We start from the raw sequence: 11391 nt of genomic DNA, 5'->3' as shown, positions 1-11391 counted from the left end.
GTGTAGCACTGGCACAGAGATAGACAAATAGATAAAAGAAACAGAATAAAGAGTTTGGAAATAGGACTTGCACATACATGTACAACTTATTTTCAAGAAAGGGAAAAAGACAATTCAGTGGATAAAGCATAGTTTTGTTTTTTTTTTTAACAAATGATCTGAAACACCTTGATATCCACAGTTATACCTAACCCATACACAAAAATTATTGATAACAAAATAAATTCCAGAATTTTATATCTTGTGTGTTGGATATATTTATATTTATATAACTATTATTGTGCTGCTATCTAAATAGTGCTTAAATTAATTGTAAACAAGTTTTATTCTTTCAGGTCCTGATATTAAGCTACCTTATGAGAGATTAGCCCAGATTCAGTCGAAGGTTAATTACTCCATCTCTCACACTTCTACTGAGGGAAAACCCTTCTCAGAACTCTATCCAATATCCTATGCATTATGAAGTTTTCCATTCTGGTTGGTGGTAAAAGGAATTACTTTTGGTCATGTGTAAGCTTTAGAGATTGTTTCTTCTAATCTCTGTTGTCGATTCTTTACCAGCCTAGCGTAGCTTCATCATATGTTTACATTGATCAATACTGTATTGGATATCATATATTAACACATATATGCAGAATATAGAAAAGTGGTACAAATCAACTGGTTTGCAAGGCAGGAATAGAGACACAGATGTAGAGAACAAATATATGGACACCAAGTGGGGAAAGCAGGGAGGGTTGGGGGGAATGAATTGGGAGATTGCGATTGCCATATATACATTACCAATAAGAAAAAAAAATACCAAATTGTACACTCTAAATGTATGCAGTTTATTCTATGTTAACTGTATCTCAATAAAAGTTCTTAAAAAAAAAAATACTGTGTTGGAGACTGGGGAGAACCCTCTGAAGATCTCCAGTGTGCCCTTTAAACTCTAGTCACCTTGGCTCTCCAGACACCTGGTTCCATCTCCTGAATTCAGAGAGATTGCCAAGCTATGTCTCTCCTTGGGCAGCACTGCGGAACTTCTCTCAAGACAGAGAAACAGAAAGGCTCATATTATGTTTCCCATCTCTCAGGGTTCACTGTCCTTTGCAGCCTGATAGCTTGAAAATTATTACTATATGTTTGAGCAAGTTTATTTTTTACTGTTTCAAGCAGGTTACATCTGGTTCCATTTAGACCATCTCAGCTAAAAATGAAAATATCAAAGCCTTTTTGATTCTGATATAAAAATTAAATTCATTCAACAGAGTATGTGTAGTAAAGAGGGACAGAATAAGAAAAAGGGAATCTGAAGATGTGGTCTTACTCTATTTTTATAAATTAGAGGCTGTGGCCAAGGACAAGTCATTTAGTCTTTCTGGGCTTCAGTGTTATCATTTGTGGAATTAAGGTATAATTATCTACCCTTTCTGCTCTATATTGTTATTGTGAGGCGTCAGTGGCAAGGTTTATGTATTTTAAAAGGGATATTGCAAGCAGTTCACCAATGAGAGACAGTTCTATGGCAAGAAAACTGATCACAGAAATATTAAAATGCATATTGAGAAGAAAATGAGTTTTCACTTCAGAGTCATGGACTTAAAAGCTGTTTCCGCTATTTATTAGGTGTTTAGAAAGTTAATGAAACTCTGAATCTCAACAGCATCTTCTTTAAAGTGAAAGTAACTGTACCTACATTAAAGGGTTGTTTTAGAGAATTTTAAAAGAAAATATACAAGAATCCTAGGAAAGTATATGTGATGGAATGCCAATAAATGTGTTAAATCTTGAATTGTGTAATAAGGAGTTTAAAAAAAAAGAGAGAGAAGCAGGTTGTAAAAAAAATAACAGATAATTCTGCATGTAGGTGCTACATATTTGTGTTGTCTTGACTTTTTTTCTAAAAAGTGGGTATCAGGGCTCCCACCAGTCAATGCAGCATCCTCCTATGAGTTATAAATAAGATGTGTGAACAAATTAGGAAAAGAGGCCTCTTGCTTCAGGTGATAAACAGCCCTCTAAGGAGAGAATTGTAAAGTAGATTTCAGCCTCTGCGCTCCCAGGGACAGGCATCTCTGGGAAATGTACAAACTGCACCTTGATATGGAGGCCCTGGTGGTAACAGCCCCCAGTGTACATTCTCATTACCCGCTCAACGTCATGGCTTCTTGCTCAGAATCTACAGCATCAGACAAAAGGGAATAATGTGACAATGAGCAGAAGATGACATTTGGTCCTGAGATATTTAGAAATATCTTTTCCTGCACTCTGAAAAGAAGTTGAGTTGGAGAATGTGTTATTTGGGGGAGGTTCGTAATAAAAAAAAAATACATGTTTATGTGACCTCTTCTACAAGCTAAACAATGTAAGAATTCTTGTTAAGAATTGGCCATTTAAAATAGGCATCTTGTTTGTCTAAAAAAAAGACATAAAACTATATACAACTATTTTTGGATTATGTTTTCCTTCTTATGTGGAGAGCCTTAAAGATGGTAGTGATTTCTCTGAAGTAAATTTCCAGCATTCAGGTGGTGAAATATAATGCTAGACATTTTGCTTAGATTTTTAAAAGTCACTTAATTAGAACTCTTATTATTGAGGCCTGTGTGGGATCTGTTTATTTAAAAGAAAGAGGTAACATAAGTGAGAAGAAGGAAGTGCAATGCTGCGAAGATGGGCTTCTGAAGGCTGACAGCATTGCAATCAAGAAAAATCTCATTATTTATGAAAAAGTAACATCAGCCCTCAAAGACATAAATCTATCTTTCAGTGTGAGAAAGATGCAACATTATGAATAAGCATGCTGTTTTACCTGACATTTGTATGTAAATAGCAATTTCAAAGTTTCAGAAATATTTACATTATGTTTATACCTTCCTTTATTCATTTACTCACATATCCATACACTTACTGAAAATAACCATACCACCCTTTAACTTACTGCATGATTTCTAAACTCACATCATAGCAAAGGTTTTCAAAAGTGTTGTTTACAGACAACTGGCAATTCTGCAAGTTTGTTTTCCCTTGTGGAATTGCAGAACCACACTATTATTTCCCAAATGCCTATAAGAACTACTTTTATTAAAGTTAAAAATGACTTAAAGCTTTCTGATGTCAATAGTTACTACCCCCTTCTCATTTTATCCAATTTCTCAACAGCATTCGAAACAGTTGACCACATTTGCCTTCTTTTTTAAGATAATTTTTTAGAGCAGCTTTAAGCAAAACTGAGAAAAACAGAAAAACTGAGAAGTTTCCCACATACCGCCATCCCTACACATGCATAGCCTCCCCCTCCCATAAACATCCTGCAGCAGAGTGGTACATTTGTTACAACTGATGAACCTATATTGACACATCATAATCACTCAAAGTTTATAACTTATATTAGAGTTCACTCTTCCTGTTGTACCTTCTCAGGGTTTGAACAAACGCATAATGACAAATACCTATCATCACTGTACCATACAGAGTATTTCCACTGCCCTGAAAACAGTTACCTGTTTCTCAGACTATGTTAAAGAGTTTTCCTATTCTTTCGGTAACGATGAAAATTTGCACATCTTTGAGATGCTGGATTTCTGAAGGGGGCTATGTGGAAGCCAGAGGACAAAATAATCAGAAAAAAAAAAAAAAAAAAAAAACTGTAAGCAAAGTCAAGAACATGAGATCTGGCAATGAAACAAGCGTTAGGAATTATGTCTTCTTCTGTTCTGGCAGCCATGTATGGTGAAGGAGACATTCTTATACACTACATACAAAATAACTTTGCAACAGGGTCTTACGTGCCTAACTGAAATCTGGCTCAAGGACTAAATTAAAATTATACTGTTACAATAAGGCAGATTGATCATTATGTCTGACAGTAGGAGGTATTCCCTACCAGGAAACCATTCCTAATAACACAGCAGGATACACTTCTCACACCTGGATGACATACCTGTCTAAAAAACCATCTTTATATAACCGGACAGAAATTCTTCTCATGTGAATGTAGTCTGAATTGAAAATGACAGCTTGCTTTCCACCGTCCCCTCTTTTCCACCTCTCTACAATTTCCAAAAGACCCATTTCTTTATTATTTCATTTATTTTGAATGCTATAGACTTTCATACTTGCATTCATTCGCTTTGATGCCAGTTCCAATTCCATATTAATTCCACCTAGTGCAATGACTGAGAAAGTGCTGATGCTAATGTACTTGAAAAAAACTTCTTCAGTTTGTAACAACTGTACTAAAGCAGAGTGCTTAATCCCAAACTAGATTTTTTTTTTTTCTATTTTGCACTGTCTTCATTTTCCTGGAGTCCGTTACTTTTCTTTGTCCAGGTCACTTTTATTTTCTTGATTACTTTCCAGAAAATGACAAAGACATGGATGTAAACTGAGTCTTCCAAATTATAAATCAACTATCTGAAAAGTGAACATTCCTGTTAATCAGCTAGGTCCCTACCGAGATATCCCAAATGTCTGAAACAACTAGCTTGTCTGAATTTGTTGATTGTAACATTAAGTAACAGTAAAAGAGAGACAGGGCAAATAGACATGAAACATATATTAGAGTATATTCTACTCAGCAAAATGGTTAAATTTAAATTTCTATGTCTTTTATACTTTCTATTTCCATGACCACATCTTTTATGAATTCCCCTCTCACTACAGGAGATTTTTCTCCTTTCAATGCATCCTTTAATCCCCAGCCAAATCAATCTTTCTAGAATACTATTTCAATAGTGTCATTTGCAGAATAAAAAATAAGACACCTTACTCACATCCCTACAGGATAAATTCCAAGCTCTTTAAGCTACAACTCAAGGGTCTGGTTAATCTAACTGCCTTGTCTTTCCAGAGCTAAGCCTGTTCTTCCCCTACTCCAAATCCCTGCTCAAGCCAAATAAGTGTATTCACTGTTTCACTTTGCCACTTTTGTGCCTTCGCTGAGACAGTTATTCCTCCTTCTATCTGCCTGCCAAAAATAATATTCTCCATCAAGGCCCATGTCAAATCTCATCTTGCTTCTACATTACAATCATCTTGCTGGTATAAATATCTGTAACATACGATCATAAATAGTTCTATGTTATGAAATACTCTAAAAGTTTTACAGTTATCCACTTTCTTAAGAGGCTTAAATATTATACATGAAAGCAAGCTGCTTACCACAATAAGTGGTTTTAGTATGACAGTCCTTATTTTTTCATATTTTCACTAACTCTTTGTCTAACCTACTAGTTTCTTTTTTACAGGCTTCTCATATTTCTATTCAGGGAAGAGACTTTAGGTTCACTGCCTTGTTTTTTAACCCCAAATAGAAGATGAAGACTAATGGTCCCCTAAGGATAGGAAATGTATGTGTTATTTTTCTTCTACTCTAGAATTAACTCTATTCCAGTACCTGAAACACAGTAGACAGTCAATACATACCTGATGAATCAATAATTGTTCACTTTCATAAAAATTTATAAAAATTAAAGTATAAGGGTCATGCTTCTAATATGACAGTCAAACTTCATAATAATTTTAGGAAAACGACCTTATGTTTTGTAAGAAACACAACAAAGTATGCTATGAATTCTTACACAAGAAAAGTTTTTAAAAATTTAAGAAACTAGCACTCTTCTGATAGCCTAAGGATAGTTATATGGTGGGGTTTGATAGATTCTAATAGATAAGGTATGTTATCTCCAGATTCTACATTCAAAAAATATTTACTGACTACAGTCATTCTGTAAGATTCTGGAAATACAAAAATTAGGAAAAAAATATCCTCCCATCAAGAGCTGTAAGTTGAGGAAATTGACACATGAACACACAATTGGGTGATGTGGATTGTGATATACTAAGTGAAGGTGCTGTGAAATGACATTTCATATTGGATTACATAGATAAAATTTCTCAGAGACAATCGTATGTGAGTTGAATTTTAAAGGACTAGGAAAATATTAACTTCATTTAAAACAAATAAACCACAGCGAGGCCAGTGAGAGGTTTGAAAAAAGTAAGGGTGTGTTTGACAGAGAATATCTTCCATAAAAATAACAGAGGCACAGACATGCTCGAGAAATTACATATATTTTAGTATGACTGAGGTGTGATTATATCAGGTTCTGAGGGGGAAGAGAGTGGGAGAATGCGTAGTGGATAGATCATCTATAACTTTTTAGATTTGAGGATGCTGTTCAATGCTTTTAAGCATCAAAGGGAGATAGATTGAATTTATGCTTAAGAAAGACTATTGATAGCAAAGGGTTGGATGGATTGTAAAAAAAACAAGAAGGAGAAAAGTAAAGAAAAGAGTTTTGAGATTGCACAGCACTCCCAGTGAGAAATCATAAAAGCCTGAGCTAAGGTGGTGACAGTAAGAATGAAAAAAAGAGGATACATTTTAAAGACATTAAAGGAAATCAGTAAGGTTCAATGATAGATATTGCATTGGATTAAGAGATAGGAAAGAATTAAAGATGACACTTGAGTTTTTGGCTTGACAGACTTTTTAGATTGTGGAAATAACCTCTCTGGGAAGGAATAAAGGAGAGAGAAACAGATCTGGGGTGGGGGTCATGATTTCTTGTGTTTCAAATGATCAGAATACTTACTGTTATAGTGATCATAAAAAAAAAAACAGAATCATGTTTTTTCATTCGATAATGGTTAAAATAGAACACAATTCCCTACAAGGATAAACTAGATGCTATTAAAGAATAAACTAGTATTGATTAACAGCATTTAAGAATAAAACATTACAGAATTTTTAAATAGAAGGTACAAACTGCACTTAATCACACTAAACTTCAACTGTTATAAATCTTTGTCATCTTTCTTACTCTAAATTCAAACACTAAAAAAGTAAATAAGGTAAAAACCGCTCAAAATCCCATCTCTCTTAAACAATCTATGTTAACATTTTGATGAATGACATTTCAAGGATGTAGGGGTGTGTGTGAGAGAGAGAAATGCAAATTGATAACATAATTTTATACTCATAGAGTTACACTGTATTTCCAATTTTATAGCATTTTTATTAAACAAAGCATTTTATCTATTTTTCCATGGGTACATAATCTCTCCTTATTTGGATAAATCACAATTTTATTTTACCACTACCATTTAATAAATTTGAGGTTATTTCCTTTTTATGTCAATATAAAAAGTGCTTCAATATGAATCTTTGCCATTGTTTGATTAGCTCCTTAATGAAAAGAATTTTATACATGTTGCCAAAATGCATAGCAAAAAAGCTGTTATCAATCTCCATGTTCACCAATAGCACATAAAACTACCTCTTTCTCTATATCCTTATGCTAATACTGTCTCTTTTCTTCATCTTTGCCAATCTTTTATACAAAAGTACCGCATTAGTTTGTACAAATGCCACTTGGGAGGACGTGTCTATATTTATAAAACTTCATTTCAAAATACACAAAACTTCATTTGTGTGTGCCTGTAGAGGATGTTATAGTTTTCTTCACATATAGTCTGAATATTTCATAAAAGTCTACATCTGGGTATGCTACACTTTTGCTATCATTGTGTGTGTCATTGTGAGTGTGTCGTGATTATACTTTAATTGGTGTTTAAATTTGCCCTTTGAAAGATCTTGCATTAGAAGTTCTCAGAAACCCTACATTATAATGACATGAAGCATAATGAAACTGAACCAAAACTTAAGATATAAAAATTGTTCCAATAAAATATGAATTAATAGCCTAAAAATGGACAAAATCAACTTACATGTACATTGAGTTTAAAAATCGATCTTATTTTCTTAAAAAAGGTACCAATAACAGTATGTTAATAATTTTCTAAATGAAGCCCATTGACCTTTATAGTCAAAAAATATTTTAGAAAAGAGATTGAGAGATTTTTCAAAACTGTTAAACTGGTGATTCTCTCTATATAAAAGAAGTGTTCTTTTTTTTGCAATATATTTAAATAACCAAGAATTAAAATCCCAGGGGCAGGTGAGAAACAAATGCACACAATGAACATGCCCACTTTCTAGAATGCGATTTGAAAGAACTAAGCTACGCTTTAACCTCAGCAAAACCAAGAGCTCTCACAGATGTAGCTATAAGATTTTTGTCTGTTTATTTTACATAAATGCCATGCTAGTCTTTACATAGTTATGAAAAGTTGCATAGCTTAGCCATTAAGGAGAGAACTAGAAAACTTAAAATGAGTAAAGTTTCTTAAAGGTGTTTCTAAGCCAACCTACTGTTACTGAGAGAATATGACTTCTAATAAATATGTTCACAATCAGTTGAGTTGAGAGCCTGAGTAAGAAGAATGCTAAACTGTAGCCTTCTGAGTACTTCTAAAAAGACCATACATTTAATATGTGATTGGACTTCTGGGTACTGAACACTGAATTGATTATCGCTTTTTGGTAGGCCAATCTCTTTTTGCCCTATTTCAGCTTGCAAATATAAACCATAACTCCTACACGGTTACATTTGCCATGATCTGAATGAATCTTCCTGTGTAATTTCCACTAATCCTTTTTATTCCTCCATCTGTGCAAAAGACTACTTGATATTACCAACTAACCATCTGCATGTTTATGGAAAGGCTGCATAGCTCCTGCTTATGTGAAACCAGACATATCCTTTCCTATCACAAGCTCAATTCACCAAAAGAAGAGACTGTATAAATATGTTTAAATGTTCTTTCTCTTATTAAATAAAGATACATAAGATGACTAACGTAACAACATCAAGTTGCATAATATAAGCATTAACCACACTATTTCAATGCTACAGTTTTATTCTTTGTGGGAGAAAAAGTTTAAAAAATTAATGTACAGAATAAGGAAATGGTTATAAAGCAAAACTATGCTGCATTGGTAGCTTTGCCCCACTACATTGTGTTGGAAGATAAGATGATTTCTGCCAATTTCACAAAAAGACCTCCCTTTACTTAGTTACTATCCCTTGGGCACCTTATATCTTTACAAGGAGACTAAGATGCTGTTCCTTCAAGGAATGAAGCAAGAACTAATCTCACCATTTGCTATTCACCATTCCACGCTCTAGTTTTCTGAGATTTTCAAAAGCAAAGCTGTGATAGAAGGGACCACAACTTCCACTCTTGCTCTATACTCCCCATCCTCACCACACTACAACCCACTCCCATAAACCTAGTGCACGCTTTCTACACTAGCAGAGTTTGAATGTTTTGTATCTCTCCTCACAACAAATTCTTGTATCTTTTGAAATATCTGAATATACCTGACAACTGAAATCACATATTTTACTAATTTTCAAACGTATTTTAGTCTCTAAAATTGTCTTTAATGGGATTTACTGAACAGGCTGCATATTTTAACAATCAGCTGGTATGCGTCCTTGATTGTGCTGCATATTTGAATACTTAAGGTTTTATATAATTTTTTTTTTGATTGAGACATACTTTAATGAGCCACACAAATTGCATCTTTGCAGAGAAGGTCTGTCAGAAACTTAGTGTTGAAGTATTTGGGAGACTTTCTCCTTGCAACCTTGTATGTGTGCTCATGTATGTGTGTGTTGGGAGAGAGGTTTTGCTGGTGTCTGGGGAACTGCAGTTAGAGATAAGCCTAAAGAAAATGCATCTGCTTAAAAGAAAGATGAGCACCAGTTTCTAATTCTAAGTTCAGGTTACAACTGAATGGAATTGTGCGTTCATGGAAAAAAAAATACTTGAGATCCCATTTCTTTGATATAACATTAATATTTTCGTGACCAATCTTCTATACATCTCTGTGTGTATGTATGTGAAGCACAGTGGACAAACTCCCAAATGCCCTGGTTTTATAAAGCTGTGCTAAACTTATATCTTTAGGGTAAAACGGGAAGCAGTTTTATTTTTCACTTTTAGCTTTGATGGTTCTCACTTTCCTGTCCCTTGTCAGCAATATGGTCAGAACTCAAACTTTAATAGTAACTTTCAGGCAATGAAAAAGTCTAGTCTAAGCTAAATAAGTACTTTTATCTTACACTCAATGTAAAGTTTCTTTTGTCTCTCTAGACCAGAGAACAGCAGTGAAAAGTATATACGTAAGTGTGGTCTTTTCTTTCAGTCTCTCTTCTCTCCCCTCAACTATGACTAGAATAAAAAAAAAAATTTAAATTTAAAAAAATAAAGGAAAGGTCTAAAAATCGTCCAATCATTGGGGCTATCTATTAATCTTAACTGGGTGCCAATATCTTCTAGCACAAGTGTCTAAATGTTCAAACACCATTTTCTCTCTATCCCTCTCTCTTTCTCTCTCGCTAAAGGCACATTTGTGGATTCTTCATCTGCATTTCCTGCCCTACTGCAGAATTGGCTAGCATGGACACCAGACTTTGCTAACTCTGACTTCTCACACTGGCCCCTCAGCCCTGGCCTCTGGCAATATGCCCCTTATATACTTTTTCCAATGAAGTCCCATTTGGGTAAAGTCCATTCAAGACAGCTTTAATCCAGCATGTAATGTACTAAAGCCAGAGCTGCTCCCTATATCATAACCCCATCATCAAGTGGAAGAGAAGTTTTGGCCCGTGGCTTTCCTCTTTCTACTTTCAAATCTCTCTAGGTATGAGTGAGGTCTGGTGGCCTCCCAACTTGAGGGTATGCTCGATGCTCTACCAAGAAATCCTTTAAGCTCCCACTCCACAAACAATGAGTGGGGGATAATACTTCAGAGCCCCAAGACAATCTCTCTGAGGAGTGCACACGGGGCCCAGTTCCCCTAATTAGGGTCTAGAGAAAGACTCTAGGGACGTTCCCAGGTGCTCTTTTTCTTTCTAGTTAATTCCTCAAAGCTTTATTCTTAATAAACAGACTTCTCTTAAGTAGAATATTGGGGTGACAATTGCTGGGCTGTTTTAACCACTGTTAGTCCCTTGAGGACGTGCCCAGCTCCCTCTTTTAGAGACTTCTAAAAATTCATCATCCTTAGCTTTGAGGATGAAGCCCAGAATTCTGAGATTAAAGAAAAGACACTAGTCTTCATGCCATTATAAACCTATGGAAATTTACATATAAAATATTGTATAGTAGGTGGCCTTTTTCTCAGAGACATGTTTTTTATTATGCCCATTCTTTTTCCATTCCTCACTCTTCCATACCCAATGATAGTAACCTGGTAGGTGTCCTTCAGTTTATTTTATCATAATCATATAGTTGAATCTAAATATATCATACATATATAGGATTTGTCAATGCTCACTTAAAAAAAAGTGTCATATTATCTATGGTTATCTGTATCATGGCTTTTGCAGTCAAGAATGCACTGTGGAATTCTCCCCCCATCAGCTGGTACAGAATTCATTCTTTCTTTAGTGGCTGTATGAATCATTTGTCAGTTGAAGGACATTATCTTTCTTCTTTCACTGTAATGCTTTAGTAAGCATTTACTGATGTTATATTTTTACAGGATAG

The sequence above is a fragment of the Hippopotamus amphibius genome, chromosome 7 (assembly GCF_030028045.1).
Source record: "Hippopotamus amphibius kiboko isolate mHipAmp2 chromosome 7, mHipAmp2.hap2, whole genome shotgun sequence".
Taxonomy (NCBI): domain Eukaryota; kingdom Metazoa; phylum Chordata; class Mammalia; order Artiodactyla; family Hippopotamidae; genus Hippopotamus; species Hippopotamus amphibius.
Note: the sequence above shows the minus strand (reverse complement) of the source record.